Consider the following 15,622-nt stretch of genomic DNA (forward strand, 5'->3'; position numbering starts at 1 on the left):
GGGACTGCCACTCGCCCCTCTCTGCCCATGAGACAGGAGAGGGCAGAAAGGAGGAGGTGGGCGGGCGGGAGGCGCTCAGGGGACTGGGTCTTGGGGGAGGGTGCCGAGCGGGAAGAGGTGGAGTGATGGTGGGGCCTTAGGAGAGCTGACGAAGCCGGGGTGGGGCACCCACCGGCAAAACCAAAAGTCAGCCCCTCTGGGTGGGTGCCATTGGCAATATAGGCCAGGGGAAGGGGGTCCCCAGCACTGGGAGGCCAGGGGAGCCTGGCTTCTCCCTAGAGATTCATCCATCCCCATGTCCCCTTGAGCAAAGACCTTTCCCGGCGCCCTGTCTCTTCATGGCCTGGCTGGGAGCCGGGGAACCGGCCACTCCCTTCTGTGTCAGGACACAGGCCAGGTCCTAGCTGTCAGAGTGGAGGCCGGGGCAGGGCCTAGTGCTACCCATGGGCAGGCAGGAGGAGCCCGGTTACATGGGCCTCACTCCATCTGTGCTGGGAGCGGGGCCTTACTCCCCGCTGGAGAGGGTGGGGATGGGGTTACTGCAGCGGCTGGGAGCTCTGGGCTGCCTACGGGACCCTGCCCTGCGCCCCTTCGAGCCGGGGCCGTTGGAAATGAGGGAGCCAGGCTCAGAGGTTCCTGCTTTTATTGGTGCAAGTGAATAAATGGAAAAGACATGGGAAGCTCCAGGCTCAGCAAAGCGGGTTCATCGCCCGGCACGGAGGGACTGAGAATCCCACGACCGACAGGGCCCAGTCCTGGCCTCCGCCCGCAGCGCTCGGCAGGGGCTGGGAGCTTCTGTACCCCGCAGCCAGCTCACTCCTGACGTGTAACCTTCGCCGACAGCTCAGCAGTGCCAGGGAATGGGTGGGGGAGGGGAGGCCAGCTGGGCCCAGCCAGAGGGGAGTGACTGGAGGTGCCGTCCCCTCCCTAGGCGTGGCGTCTGGGCACATGAATGATTTTCACCCCGATGGGATGGTGTACCACCGAGAGGCTGCCAGGTAGCCAATCTATGGTCTTTGGTGCCTGCGTGGCCCGTCTCACTCTCCTGCCCTGGAACACACACAGACGAGACACAGAGCTGGGGGCTGGAGGCAACGAACCACTTCCTTTTTTTTTTTTTTTTTAAATAGCGCTGGAAGGGTCCCTGAAAGGTCATCGAGTCCAGCCCCCTGTCTTCACTAGCAGGACCAAGTACTGATTTTTGCCCCAGATCCCTAAGTGGCCCCCTCAAGGATTGAACTCACAACCCTGGCTTTAGCAGGCCAATGCTCAAACCACTGAGCTATCCCTCCCCCACACTTGCCCCCAGCAGGCTGGCACTAGGGAGACCCCGGGTGTGGGTCCTAGCCTGCCCAGGCTGCGAGGCAGCGAGCCTGGGAGAACCACAGGGCCGCCAGCGTCCGGCAGCCTCAGCCCAGAATCCCCTTTGCATTGGTCCCAGCCGAGCCCCGTGTCCTCCCGACGAGACGTGACAGGCCCCAGGGGCCGTGACCACTGATCTGCTGTGCCCAGGCCCTGTCTGCATTGAAATGGGGGGTCCAAAGTGGGCCCTGCCCTGCCTGGCTCAGCCATGGGCCCTGCTCGGCCTCTGTCCCCTGCAGGCATGACTGGGGGCTGGGCAGTGTCTGGCAGTGCTTAGGAGCCTGGGGGCAAAGCAGGAACCTCCCAGCTGGGGCTGGGCAAGATTGAATTGGGGTTGGTCCTGCTTGGAGCAGGGGTTGGACTAGATGACCTCTTGAGGTCTCTTCCAACCCCAAGCTTCTCTGATTCTCAGAGATACATGAGGAGCCATCCCAGCTCCCTGCAGAGAGGCTGACAGGGGTGGGGGGGAATTACCTCACCATGACAAACCAGCCTTCCCCTCTCACACACGGGGAGGTACCTTGGGGGTTTAGGGACCTCCCCCCCCCCCCCCCCCCAAGGGAAACAGGAAAGTGCCTCGAGTGCAATACACTGAAACTGCCACTTAACTGATCTCTCCAGCAGGTTTCCTCATTGCATGGAAACCTGGAGCAAGAACTATTTTGTAACGTCGCCCATAGACCCTGGGCCCGGGCAGACCCCTCCCCTGGGGTGTTTGGGGGTGGGCGTGAGGGGCAGGATGACTTAGGACAGACTGTTCTGTCCCGTTACTCGTATGTGATACTTTGTCTCTCACACTGAGCCATCAGCCCCGACAGTCACTACACGGCATCTCCAGGGCGTCTGATCAGCCCAATGTTAAAGGAGTCAAAGCCGTGGGATTCCCCCCTGTAACATGGCAGAGCTGCTCAGAGCCCCCGGGGCTGGAACGAGACGTCCCGGGGTGATATTGGGCAGAGGGGGGCCGAAGGGGACTAGTAAGGTATGTGAGTGTGTTTTACCCCCCGTGGTGTGCAGCCCTGCTCTGAACAGGGTTAGACACCACAGGGCTCAAAACACCGCCCCCCCCCCCACCCCTGTCTGCGCTCCCTGTATTCTCACCCCCGGGTGGAGCCGAACCTGTGCTAGGGAAGGGGGGAAATTTGGATGAAAATCTCAGTGTCGACCCCCCTCTTGCCTGTCTGAGGGAAGGTCAGTCCCTGTGAGCCCTGGGGATCCCCACACAGCCGTGTGTACCACGTCCAGCCTTGTGTGTGCACAAGGGGCGGGAGGAGGCGAGGGCAGCGCCAGTAAAGGGTTAATTACATGAATGCTTTTGGCTGAGGCAGCAGGTGCTGCAGCCTGTGTGTGTTCAATGGGACTCTGCTTCCATTTCCTGCCCGGTGCCAGGGAGCAGTTCAGGGCTGTGCTGACGTGCGTTGAGATTCCTGCGCCGCTGGGAATGGTTCTGTGTGATAAAGCCAGAGGCCAAGATTTCCAGACTGACTGGTGAGTTTGGGGGGCCAACATGAGCTGCCCTGCAGGGCCCAGCCAATCCGCCTGTGGGGGCTGAGACGTGTCTGAAAATCACCTACCTCAAAGTGTTACTGGAGTGTGGCCCCCAAACTGAGGAGACACTTTTGAAAACCTTGGCTCTCCAGTCATGGCGTTAAAGTTCAGAGCTAGTGGATGGGGCACGTGGCCCCACGGCCATGGAGAGGTTAAGGTCAAATATTTCCAAAGGGGCTGTGGATTTTGGTTCTTTCAGTTTCTGGGTTCCAAATTGACGACACCCAGAGCCTGATTGTCTGAGAATCGTAAATGTAAGTGAGGGACCCCTATGGGACCCTTCGATGTGCCCCTTCGAGCCGAGACCGTTGGGAATGAGGGAGCAGGGCGCTGGGAGATGAGTCGTTTCCCTTCCCCGCACCCCACCACGGAGCCAGGCCCAGAGGTTCCTGCTTTTATTGGTGCAAGTGAATAAATGCAAAACACACGAGACGCTCCAGGCTCAGCAAAGCAGGTTCATGGCCTGGCGTGGAGGGAATGAGCCTCCCAGGACAGACAGGGCCCAGCCTCCACCTGCAGCATTTGGGAGGGGTTAGGAGCTCCAGCACCCTGCAGCCAGCAGCAAGCTCCCTCCTGATGCATAACTTTGGCCAAAAGCACAACAGGGCTGGGGAATAGGTGGGGGAGGGAGGCCGGCTGGGCCCAGTCAGAGGGGAGTGACCGGAGGTGCCGTCCCCTCCCCAGCTGAGACGCCTGTTCAGCCTTTCCGGATTCCTTTTCTGATGACAGAGCCTAGGATTGTGAGCCTGCCTGGTCTCCACACTCTCCACGTGGCTCGTCTCACTCTCGCTCCCTGGAACACACAAGGGCGAGACACGGCGCTAGGGGCCGGAGGAGCTGGAGGCTTCGAACCACTCCATGGTTGCCCCCTCCAAGCTGGCACTAGGGAGACCCCGGGTGTGGGTCCCAGCCCACCCAGGCAGCGAGGCAGCGAGCCTGGGAGAACCACAGGGACTGTCAGTGTCCGGCAGCCTCAGCCCAGAATCCCCTTTGCATTGGTCCCAGCCGAGCCCCGTGTCCTCCCCACGAGACGCGTCAGGCCCCAGGGGCAGTGACCACTGATCTGCTGTGCCCAGGCTCTGTCTGTATTGCAGTGGGGAGGGGGAGGGTGTCCAAAGTGCACCCTGCCCTGCCTGGCTCAGCCGTGGGCCCTGCTCGGCCTCTGTCCCCTGCAGGTGCGACGGGGCCCTGGGCGGCATCTGGGGGGGCCAAACCGGGTACCTCCCAGCCGGGGCTGGGCAAGAGTTAATTGGGGTTGGTCCTGCTTGGAGCAGGGGGTTGGACTAGATGACCTCCTGAGGTCTCTTCCAACCCTGCCTCTCAGAGTTGGTAAGACAACTCCCACCTGTTCATGCTCTCTGTATGTGTGTATATATATCTCCTCAATATATGTTTCACTCTACATGCCTCCGAAGAAGTGGGCTGTAGCCCACGAAAGCTTATGCTCTAATAAATTTGTTAGTCTCTAAGGTGCCACAAGTACTCCGGTTCTTTTTGCTGATATTCTCTGATTCTAAGAGATACATGAGCAGGAGCCATCCCAGGTCCTTGAAGGGAGAGTGATGTGGGGGGAGGTGGGCGGGAGCATTATCTCACAACGGCAAACGCTCATTGGCTGGGGAGGCGGGCTGGGTGGTGATGCTCTGTAGAGCGAATTACACCTGTGGTGGGGTGACACTCACCGCACATCCAGCCGGGGGCATTCTGCAGCCGGGACGTCTCACACTCCCCCTGGCTTTTCTGGGCAGGCTTCTCTCCATTGCTCTCCCTCTGTCATCCCTTTGCCTCCTGCCCCTAACCAGGGCCGGCTCCAGGCACCAGCTTGCCAAGCAGGTGCTTGGGGCGGCCACTGTGGAGAGGGCAGGGGAGGCTGGGTTCAGGGGCCGGGTCTGCTCCATACAGAAGGTTCGACTGGTCAGGGCAGAGGTCAGTGAGAATCTCCCTGGGGCAGGGTCATTTCTGGGGAGGCCGTGGATCCCCTGGGTAGGGAAATGTAATTCCCAGAGTGTGGACGGGGAGAGGGAGGGTCCCTGGCTCCACCCAGAGCATCCTGCCAGAGCGACCCTGTATCCGATCCCATCCCACCCCCCGGGAACCCCAGGAAGGGGCACGAGGCAGAGAGCCTCCCTGCAGGGACGTGCTCAGGGCCCCGTGCGCAGGACTCACCAGCGGCTGCCGTTGGGGTGACGCCCCATCACGCGCTGCCACCGCGCTGGGACCCTCCACGCCCAGCGGCTGCTGCAGGATGGGCCCAGCCAGGGCAGCCCCGGCCAGCGCCAGAACCAGCAGCAGCACCAGCCACAAACGCCTCATCGTCTCCTCGGGCTGCGTCTCCTCTCGGGCTGTGCCACAGATTCCCCTGGGAGAGGGGCCTCGGCCTCGTGTGGGGCTGGGGGTTTTGTGAGCTACTGGCGGGTGCTGGAGGTTTTTAACCAGCCTTCCCCTCTCCCACATGGGGAGGTACCTTGGGGGTTTAGGAACCTCCTCCCCTCCCCCCTGGAAACAGGAAAGTGCCTCGTGTGCAATACACTGAAACTGCCACTTAACGGATCTCTCCAGCAGGTTTCCTCACCACATGGAAACCTGGAGCAAGAACTATTTTGTAATATCACCCATAGACCCTGGGCCCGGGCAGACCCCTCCCCTGGGGTGTTTGGGGTGGGCGTGAGGGGCAGGATGAGTTAGCACAGACTGTTCTGTCCCGTTACTTGTACGTGATACTTTGTCTCTCACACTGAGCCATCAGCCCTGACAGTCACTACACGGCATCTCCAGGGCGTCTGATCAGCCCAGCGTTAAAGGAGTCAAAGCCGCGTCTAGTTTTGGTGCCCCCCACTACAGAAGGGATGTGGACAAAGTGGAGAGAGTCAAGCGGAGGGCAACAAAAATGATTAGGGGGCTGGGGCACATGACTTATGAGGAGAGGCCGAGGGAACTGGGCTTGTTTAGTCCGCAGAAGAGAAGAGTGAGGGGGGATTTGATAGCAGCCTTCAACTACCTGAAGAGGGGTTCCAAAGAGGATGGAGCTCGGCTGGTCTCAGTGGTAGCAGATGACAGAACAAGGAGCAATGGTCTCAAGTTGCAGTGGGGGAGGTCTAGGTTGGATATTAGGGAACATTATTTCACTAGGAGGGTGGTGAAGCACTGGAACGCGTTACCTAGGGAGGTGATTGAATCTCTATGCATAGAGGTTTTTAAGGCCCGGCTTGACAAAGCCCTGGCTGCGATGATTTAGTTGGGGTTGGTCCTGCTTTGAGCAGGGGGTTGGACTAGATGACCTCCTGAGGTCCCTTCCAACCCTGATCTTCTATGATTCTATGAAGTGCGTTCAGATACTGGGAATGAAGCTGGATCTATTGGCGCCGACTCCATGGGTACTCAGGGGCTAAAGCACCTGCAGAGAAATATTAGGGGGTCTGAGCACCCAGGGGGCTGGCCTGGGCTGCTGCTCTGGCGGCTCTGGGGGCAGCTGCCAATCGGATGTTCAGCGGTTGGCCCTGCGCCCCCATCAACTCTTCAGTGTCTGCGCCGCCGATCAGCTGTTGACCAAATCTCCCCGCCACTCACTCCTCTCTGCCCTTAAGGAGTGGGGCACCCACCGGCAAAACCAAAAGTCAGCCCCTCTGGGTAGGTGCCATTGGCAATACAGGCCAGGGGAGGGGGGTCCCCAGCACTGGGAGGCCAGGAGAGCCTGGCTTCTCCCTAGAGATTTATCCAGCCCCATGTCCCCTTGAGCAAAGACCTTTCCCGGCGCCCTGTCTCCTCATGGCCTGGCTGGGAGCCGGGGAACTGGCCAGTCTCTTCAGTGTCAGGACATGGGTTAGGTCCCAGCTGTGAGAGTGGAGGCCGGGGCAGGGCCTAGTGCTACCCATGGGCAGGTGGGCGGAGCCCAGCTCCATGGGCCTCGCTCCAGCTGTGGTGGGGATGCAGCCTTACTCCCCACTGGAGAGGGGTGGGGATGGGGGTACTGCAGTGGCTGGGAGCTCTGGGCTGCCTACGGGACCCTGCCCTGCGCCCCTTCGAGCCGGGGCCGTTGGGAATGAGGGAGCCAGGCTCAGAGGTTCCTGTTTTATTGGTTCCTGCTTTTACTCCTGACGTGTAACCTTCGCCGACAGCTCAGCAGCGCCGGGGAACAGGTGAGGGAGGGGAGGCCGGCTGGGCCCAGCCAGAGGGGAGTGACCGGAGGTGCCATCCGCTCCCGAGCTGAGACGCCTGTTCAGTCTTTCCAGATTCCTTCTCTGATGACAAAGCCTAGGACTGAGAGCCTGCCTGGTCTCCACATTCTCCACACGGCCCGTCTCACTCTCGCTCCCTGAAACACACACAGGCGAGACACGGCGCTAGGGGCCGGAGGAGCTGGAGGCACCGGCCTGCTCCATGGCTGCCCCCTCCAGGCTGGCACTAGGGAGACCCCGGGGGTGGGTCCCAGCCCGCCCAGGCTGCGAGGCAGCGAGTCTGGGAGAACCACAGGGCCTGTCTGCATTGGGGTTTTCAGCTTTCTAATCGCAGGAAACTGAACACTCTTGTCCTGCTCCTGCCCCGCCCCCTTCTCCATGGCCCCGCCCTGCTCATTCCATCCCCCCTCCCTCCCTTGCTCCCTCTCCCCCAACCTCGCTCATTTTCACCGGGCTGGAGCAGGGGATTGGGGTGCGGGACGGGGTGCGAGCTCCAGTTGGGGGTGCAGGCTCTAGAGTGGGGCCAGGGATCTGGGGTTTGGGGTTCTAAATCGGGGTTCTGGACTGGGGCCGAGGGATTCAGTGTGGGAGGGGGCTCTGGGCTGGAGCAGGGGGTTTGGATGCGGGAGGGGGTTTGGGGTCTGGGAGGGGGTTTGGGTACAGGAGGGGGCTCCGAGCTGTGGTAGGGGGTTGGGCCATGGGACAGGGTGCAGGGCGCGGGCTCCTGGCCGTGCTTAGCCGTGGAATAGCGGCCGGCATGTCGCTCCAGCTCAGGGGCAGCCAGGTGACTCCATGTGCTGTCCCCTGGCGGCCACGGTCAGCACCACTGACCGGGCTGTTAAAAGGCTGGTTGGCGGCGCAGCCGGGCTAGCAGGCTCCCTGCCCGGCTCTGTGGCATGACTCCCGGGAAGCGGCTGGCATGTCCCTCCAGCTCCTAGGCATACAGGTGGCCACGGGGGCTCCACATGTTGCCCCCACCCTGAGTGCTGACTCCGCAGCTCCCATTGGCCAGGGCCCGGAACGCATTTCCTGCTCTGAAGGGAGCCCCTTTGCCCAGAGCTGATGAGAAACTGGCGACTGATCCACCGGCTCAGCCCTCCCCAGCTTCAGTTGCCCCCTTGGAGAGAGGTTGGAGTGGGAAGGCTGGGTCCAAGGGCCGGCCCCACCCCATATGGAAGGTTCAGCTGGTCAGGGCAGGGGTCAGTGAGAATCTCCTATGGGGCAGGGCCATTTCTGGGGAGCCCATGGATCCCCTGTGTGGGGAGATGTAATTCCCACAGCAGTGATAGGGGAGGGAGGGTGCCTGGCTCCTCACAGAGCATCCTACCAGAGCGACCCTTATCTGATCCCATCCCACCCCCTGGGGATCCCCAGGAAGGGGCACGAGGCAAAGAGCCTCCCTGCAGAGACGTGCTCAGGGCCCCGTGCGCAGTTACCCATGCCGTTGTGAGCTCCAGGCTTTGTCACTATGAGCCCCACCACACACATAGTGAGTTTCATTTGGAAGGCACACCGATTTTACAGTGATAGGGGCCACATAGGTGTTATGTTCACCACTTACAAACAGAGAAAATAGATAAAAATATTGTGACAAAGTTCCTCCTCTACCTTGGTGGGTCCTGTGCTAATTGGCAGATTTGCTCGCTTCACAGATTCACCCTGTGGGTCAGGAAACAGTCCAGAGACCTTCCCCTCTGGTAGAAGCTATAGTCCAGGTCAATTCCTCCTGTGTTTGATCAGAAGTTGGGAGGTATGGGGGGAACCTGGGCCCGCCCTCTACTCCGGGTTCCAGCCCAGGGCCCTGTGGACTGCAGCCGTCTATAGGGCCTCCTGGTACAGTTGCATGACACCTACAACTCCCTGGGCTACTTCCCCATGGCCTCCTCCCAACACCTTCTTTGTCCTCACCACCGGACCTTCCTCCTGGTGTCTGATAACGCTTGTACTTCTCAGTCCTCCAGCAGTACGCCTACTCACTCTCAGCTTCTTGCACACCTCTTGCTCCCAGTTCCTCTCACACACTTCCTCTCCTCTGACTCCCTGGCTCCCCTTGGCTTGACTGGAGTGAGCCCTTTTATAGCATCAGAGGGGCCTTAATTAGAGTCAGGTGCTTAATTGCCTCACCTGACTCTTAGCAGGTTAATTGGAGTCAGGTGGTCTATTAGCCTGGAGCAGCCCCTGCTCTGGTCACTCAGGGAACAGAAAACTACTTATCTAGTGGCCAGTATATCTCCCTTCTGCTACTCTGCTGTTCCCAACTGGCCTGGGTCTATCACAATATAAAATACTCTTGTTGGAAGTTGCAACGTAGCATGACTTTAATTTCTTAGAATACAGAGACTTAACACACAAGAACCAAATACAGAGAGAGACAAAGAGGCACAACTCTAAATCAGAGAGGCACAACTCATCCCACCTTGCTCTAGGCTGGCTCTTTGCAGACTGACTCTGCTAGCTTCCCTACAGAGCCCCTGGCCTGCAAGGAGGACCAGGAAACCCCGCTGAGCGTTTAAAGTGATAGCGTACAATTTTGACACAGTTTTCAATACACCACAATAGGTACCTGGACACAGAGCAGCTCCTGCAGAAGACCAGAGTTGTGTGAGCTACATCTGCTGCCCCCTACCTCCTGAAACACACAATCTATTGAGGTGTCCAGAAGCTGCTTCCATTTGACCTCTCCCACCAACAGAGTAGAGGTGGACATGGCCCCCTTGTACATTGCTTAGGGCTCCTTTGTGTGTGGGGGAGGTGGGGTGGTGATGACCATTTGTCATTAACGATCACTCACAGAAGGGTAATTAGACTTTAACCTCTTCACTCCCCATAACTTCTCTCGGTGTCCAAAGAGAGACCAACGCTGTCACAGTGGACTCTGCGGAAGAGGAAGGCAGGCTCCCTGAACCGCTACAAAGAGCAGAAATGGAAGTTTTTAAAAAACGGTTCTGCTTTCAAGGAGTGCCGGGCAGCAGCCACCAGGAGGCAGCAGAGGGTACGGCACAAGGCCCGGGGTGGCTGTGCTGGTGGAAGGGTGATCTCAAGGCCTCCTGGCTGGTTCCCAGCAGGGGAGTCCCTGGGCGGTAGGGCTGGGGGTACCATGCTTTGCTATGGGCAGGGCACCCCAGCTCACGGCGCCGTCTCCATGCGGCACCCGGGAGGTGCTGTGACTGAGGTGCCTGGCACTGCCCTGCAGCAGGAGAGCGGGCGAAGGGCAGCGTGTTTTGCCTGGCTCAGAAGGGGAGGGCAGGGCTAGCGACGGCCAGGCTGGTTCAGAATCCATCCCTGTTTCGCCCTTCCCTGAAAGTGCTTCGCTCCTCAGCCCCGGGGCCGTGTCCCCTGGGCATGCCGGCCGGCTCACAGGCACTGGATGGCCCCTTCCCCAGGGCCAATGACACAGAGCGGCTCTGCTCTCCTATGGCACCTGCTGCTCACGCATTCACTAGGGCAGGACCCAGAGCCCAAGGTAACCTGCCTTAACCCTTTCCTGGCCACCGGCCTGAAAACTCCTGTCTCTGTGTGTGAGAGAGAAAGTGTGACTCCCCCGCAAGGAAGGCCTGTGGGGTCCGTGCTCTAGGAGCTCTGCTCGGGAAGGGCATCATTAACGGGAGGCCCGGAGACGCTCACCCCTCTTCCCCAGGGCTGTGCTGAATCTGAGTAGCCTTGGACCGGCCCCAGCCCCTCTGAGGGCAGCCCTGGCTGCCTGAGAGCCCCCAGGAAAGTGGGAGTGTGTAGACACTTACCCCGTGCTGGGCTTGCCACAAGCAGCAGCCCGCCGCGGGCACAGGTGCGAAGCCAAGGTCACTGGAGAGGGAGGTCAGGTCCCCTCAAGCCAGCGCCGCCTCCCCTGAGCTGTACTCCACTGTCGCCCCAGGGCTGTGTTGGAAGAACCCCACAGGACCCGGGGTGATGCTGTTGTGGGCTCGTGCACTCTCACTGCATCCTCCTGGGAAGCTGAGGGGGTGCGAGGGTGGGATGGTAGGCAGCAGCAGGGGATTGAGGTAGGAGACTGAAGAGGGCAGAGGCCTTGTGGCTATGGCACAGGACCAGCTCTTTAGAGAGCTGGGTTTAATTCCTGCCTCTGCCACCGCGCCCCTGGGTGATTTTGGGCAAGTCAGTTAGCATCTCTGGGCCTCAGTTCTCCTCTGAAATGGGGCCAACGATACTCCCTTGCTCCCACCCTTTGCCTGCCTAGATTGGAAGTCCCTTGGGGTAAGTCCTTTCTCTCACACGGGTTCCCTGAGCTCAACTGGACCCACTCAACGCTACTGCTCAGATCCTGTGCACGAAGCCTTTGAACAAGTATTTCACAAGCACTTACATGTACACAAAAATGTAGCTCCACGGAGTGGCCTTAAGGTGGCAGCATAAGTGCACCAGTGCTCACAACACTGCCCTGCGGCTGGAATCCAGTGGCAGGCTACATCCCGTTCTAGACTACGTCCCCCAGCCGCACATTTTTATTATTTAAAAAACATTTGGTCCCACTGCTGTGGTGGCTCAGCCGGTCTGTGGCAGACGGGGCGCTGCTCTGTAATAATTGCAGACACTGTATTTGACCTGGTTATAGGATGGGTCCTGTATGACTACCTTGGTTCAGTTTAATAGCTGTCTCTTGGGAAAAACAAGCAGGAAGTTAAACAGTAGCTCAAGATAAGCTCCCTCCTGGTAAACAGTTCAGGGTGACAGAGGCAACGCCTGAGCGCCTCGCTGTGAAGATCCTACCTCCGGGCTCAGCCCCGGTCGCAGAGATCATATGCCAAGGCTGGGCGCCAGCAGCGCAGAAGGACTGCAAAGAATTAAAAGGTCGCTCTTGGTCCAGAGGCCAGCAGAGCAGTTGCTGAGAAGTTGACCGGATGGACAGACAATGCTGGGGATGTCTGGAGTAGGTAGGCCTGCCAGGGGCCCCATCGCAGGGTGGAAGGGCTTTACGTCAGACAGACTGTTGATTTAAAATCCTTTTCCTCTGATGTTATGTTCCTCCAGTTAAGGTTAAATGGTACTTTGGTTGCACAAGGCCATCTGGTCACTGTGAATTCCCTCACGATCACAGGCTCCTGAAGGGAAGAAAGGCAGGTTCAGAGCCCAGACGGAGCTGCTGGGGTAGGCACAGGTGAATCTCAGGGTGCTATAGGCCAGGCCCTGGTCTAAGAGGGGGAGAATCACATGATTCCACCCCAGGAGACGTAAGGGCATGAGGCCTGGCACATCAGGCAGAGGACAGAGATGTAGCTAGCCCTGTAACCATGGGCACAGCTGCTCCCCACATTCTTAAGGCTCCCCTTGCAGATCTAACCTGCTCCCTGTTAGCCTTGCTATAGAGCAGCTCCCGGATCACGCGGAGCACCTCCGGCAGCTGCCATATCTTTTGGTCTTCGTTCACCCCCTTTTCCCTGACAGCAACCACAGATCCGTGTTTGGCTGCTTCCCCCAGAAACAAGCAGAGATCTGCCCTATAAATGACCCCTGCAGCAGTCCGAAGACAATGCATGCTGAATACTAAATATCCCCATGACATTCCCAGGCACCCTACAACAAGGCAGGGCTGCCTTCTCTACGACATACAGCTGTAGTCCGGATTGAGAGGGGAGTGGCCAAGAAATGCACTTGCTCCCTTTGGAACATAGAGTTTATTATCCCCATGCTTCAGAGTGGTGAAGCCTGCTCCAGAATCCACCCTAGCCAGCTGTGTAGTGCGGAGCAGGGATTCCTTCCTGGCCCCTGCAGCGACTTGCTTATGCCCTGAAGCATGAGATTTATTTACCCTTATTTTAGCCCCTTATCTACAAAGATCAAATTAACCAACCTCTTTCCAAACCTAGCCATGATTCTTAAAGCGATGCTTCCTTCCTGGCCGTTCCCTCACCCCCTCCTCAACAAAGTCACTTTAGTTCCTGAGAAGGGCATGCGGGGGACACATAGCCCCCTTGCTCACAGTGTGTGGGGCATGTACGTGACTCAGCTTCCGTATGAACCCAGCTCCTGAAGAAGGCGGTAAGACCGGTAACCAAACAGCAGCATGGCTGGCCTGTCCCAAATGCATCTGTCTTAGGGGCTCTGTCACACCCTATGACAAAACTCCCACTGGCTTCAGTGAGTGCAGGATTGAGCCTCAGGGGCGTAACCACCCTGAAAAGGCACCGGGGGGCTCTGGGTTTATCGTCTCTCTGACTCCAGATCAAACGTACCCTGTTTACGTGTAAGACGGTTGAGGCATGGGCAGGGAGGGCTCTGACTACCAGCTCTGCAAGCCCCTCTGGGATTGGAGCAGCCCACTCCCCCAGAATCATCTGCACCTGGGCCAAGTGGGTGTAAAACGTAGCTGCTGGTGGAAGTGAGGATTCTGACTCGGAAGCATTTTGAGCAGGTGTAAATGACTCACCCGGGGGCCAAGGCAGGGGAGGATCGTGCCCCGAGAGCCAAATTGGGTTCTTTCCTTCTCACACTCCCCCCGTCATTGATTGGAACTTGGTAAACAATTCTGCTGGTGATGCACATGGCGAAAGAGCCCCCAGCTCCCTCTCCCAGAGCTCTGGTGCCTCCCCGGAGCTAACGGGGATGGAAAAACAGACATCCGTCCCTAACAGCCAGCGCATCTGATTTCAAATACACCCCCGGAGCAGCCCAGTTGAGGAAGACGATGCAGTTATTACGTAGCCCCCTTTCAGAGCAGAACCCCAGTTTAACAGAAACTCCCGTTGCACGTAATCAATCGCGCATCTGCAAAAGTTCAGAAGGGTGTCCATAGAAAGCACACCAGTTCAAACTCAGCACAGCGCACCGTCAGCGTTCAGGCCAGCTCACGCACCACGGCCGTCGTTGCGTAGATCACCAGGAGAAGGACGGTTGGGAGAATCTTTGTGTTCGTGGGAGAAAGATTTTTTTTAACCCTCTTAAAACTTTCAAGTAAACTTTAAAAAACAACCCCCCTACAGAAGAAGTGACCAAGGAGGGAACATTTAAGCCCAAAAAAGTAAAGCTTTTGTAAAACAGGAACTGCCGGACTGGATAAGATCCTAGGTCCATCTAGCCTGATGTCCTGACTCGGACAGTGGCCAGGACCAGCTGCCTCCTAGAAAGGTGTAAAAAGCCCTACAGATCTGAGCTAATCTGCCTCTCTAGGAACATCTCCTCCTAACCCCAACAGAGATTTATTTAAACCCTGACGCAGGAGGTTTAATCTCCCTTCCGAAGCACTTTGGTTCCCATTACCTATTATACCACTGGATATTCTGGTATAAATGTCTGGTCCCTCACAGAATCTTGAATGTTATGAATGGGTGAAAATAGCTGACACTGAAAAAGTTTTTGCAACTTAACTCTAGTGGTTACGGCCAGCAGAATCATTATACTGCTAGGCATAAAGCAGAACTGTGCCCAGCCCTTTGGAAATACCAAGCACACAGCGCTAAGCTGATTTTCCACTGGCTTGCACCCTGCCTGGACATACAGAGCTTGATCCAAAGGCACATGGACTCAGCTGACATACTCCCATAGGCTTTGGGTCAGGCCACCCCAAAAGGCGAGTAAAATGCCACCAAACTTGCATGGGAGCATTTTATACTCATAATTTAGTTTATGTTGATGAACCACTTAGCACAACGGGGCACAACTTTGTTGCAGCTTTTGGTGTTACCACAATATCCGTGTTAAACTAGAAGAAGAAGAAGAAGGTGGCTGGAAGGTGTCAGCATACGAAGGAGAAAAGTTGGCTGAGTTGATACCTTGTATTGGACCAGCCGGCCTGTTCTTGTATTTAGCTGTGACACTCTGAGTACGTTGCCCAGCCCTGAAGAAGAGCTCTGTGGAGCTCGAAAGCTTGTCTCTCTCACCCACCAACGTTGGTCCAATAAAAGATATTACCTCACACACTTTGTCTCTCTAGTATCCTGAGACTGACACAGCAACACAGCCGACACCTTAGAGGTGTTAGCTAGGTCAACGGAGGAATTCTTATGCTGACCTAGTGCTGTTTACAAGGGGGGGGGGGCGCGTAGGATGGCATTTTCCACACCCCGCAGAGAGGTAACTGTACCGATGTAAAGTCCAAGTATAGCCCAGGCCTCAATTAACTTTCATTTGGAGACATGATCGTGTGTCTGTGGCTGTCCTGTACACACAGCTCTGTGGCTTTACATATGTCTGACAAAAGGCAGCCGGGCCTGCTGGGTAGGCCATTGGGTGGTGTAGAGAGGTTAGCCGGGGCTCGTCTCTCTCCGGGGCGGCGGGGAACCACACCGCCTCGCTACACTCGGGAAGATGCCTTGTGGGGAATTAGTTCGGCCGTGGGAGACTTCCTCGGCGGCCTCGGTGAGGGCAGAAATAAACTAGGTCAGGGCGGGGCACTGGTGAGTCAGGCGCTCAAGCCCTCAGGCAGGGGCTGAGCAGCAACAATATAAACAGCAGGTCCAGGCCCTAGGTCCCAAAGGGCCTGGGAGAGGGGAGACAGCCACCCATGAATGGGGTGGCAGGGGGGACGCAGGCCCTCCCACTCCACTGCGTCCCAGCCCGGGGCCCTAGCAGCGGCAGAAGACCCGCTG

At 57.8% G+C, this 15,622-nt stretch overlaps 2 long non-coding RNA genes across 2 annotated transcripts in view; both read right to left on the reverse strand.

The window, feature by feature from the left end:
• Nucleotides 1-626: 626 nt before the first annotated feature.
• Nucleotides 627-5,356, reverse strand: LOC122174716 (uncharacterized). Its single transcript, XR_006176913.2, has 2 exons — nt 5,077-5,356; nt 627-1,050 (listed from the first exon to the last, which is right to left on the reverse strand). It is a non-coding gene; the product is annotated as an uncharacterized LOC122174716 (long non-coding RNA).
• Nucleotides 5,357-9,491: 4,135 nt separating this feature from the next.
• The window catches only part of LOC122174714 (uncharacterized), a 31,641-nt gene continuing 25,510 nt past the window's right edge, over nt 9,492-15,622 (reverse strand). Inside the window, exon 3 of the long non-coding RNA XR_006176911.2 lies at nt 9,492-12,139. This is a non-coding gene — a long non-coding RNA (uncharacterized LOC122174714). The remainder of the gene's footprint in view (nt 12,140-15,622) is intronic.

The sequence above is a fragment of the Chrysemys picta genome, chromosome 2 (assembly GCF_011386835.1).
Source record: "Chrysemys picta bellii isolate R12L10 chromosome 2, ASM1138683v2, whole genome shotgun sequence".
Lineage (NCBI taxonomy): Eukaryota > Metazoa > Chordata > Testudines > Emydidae > Chrysemys > Chrysemys picta.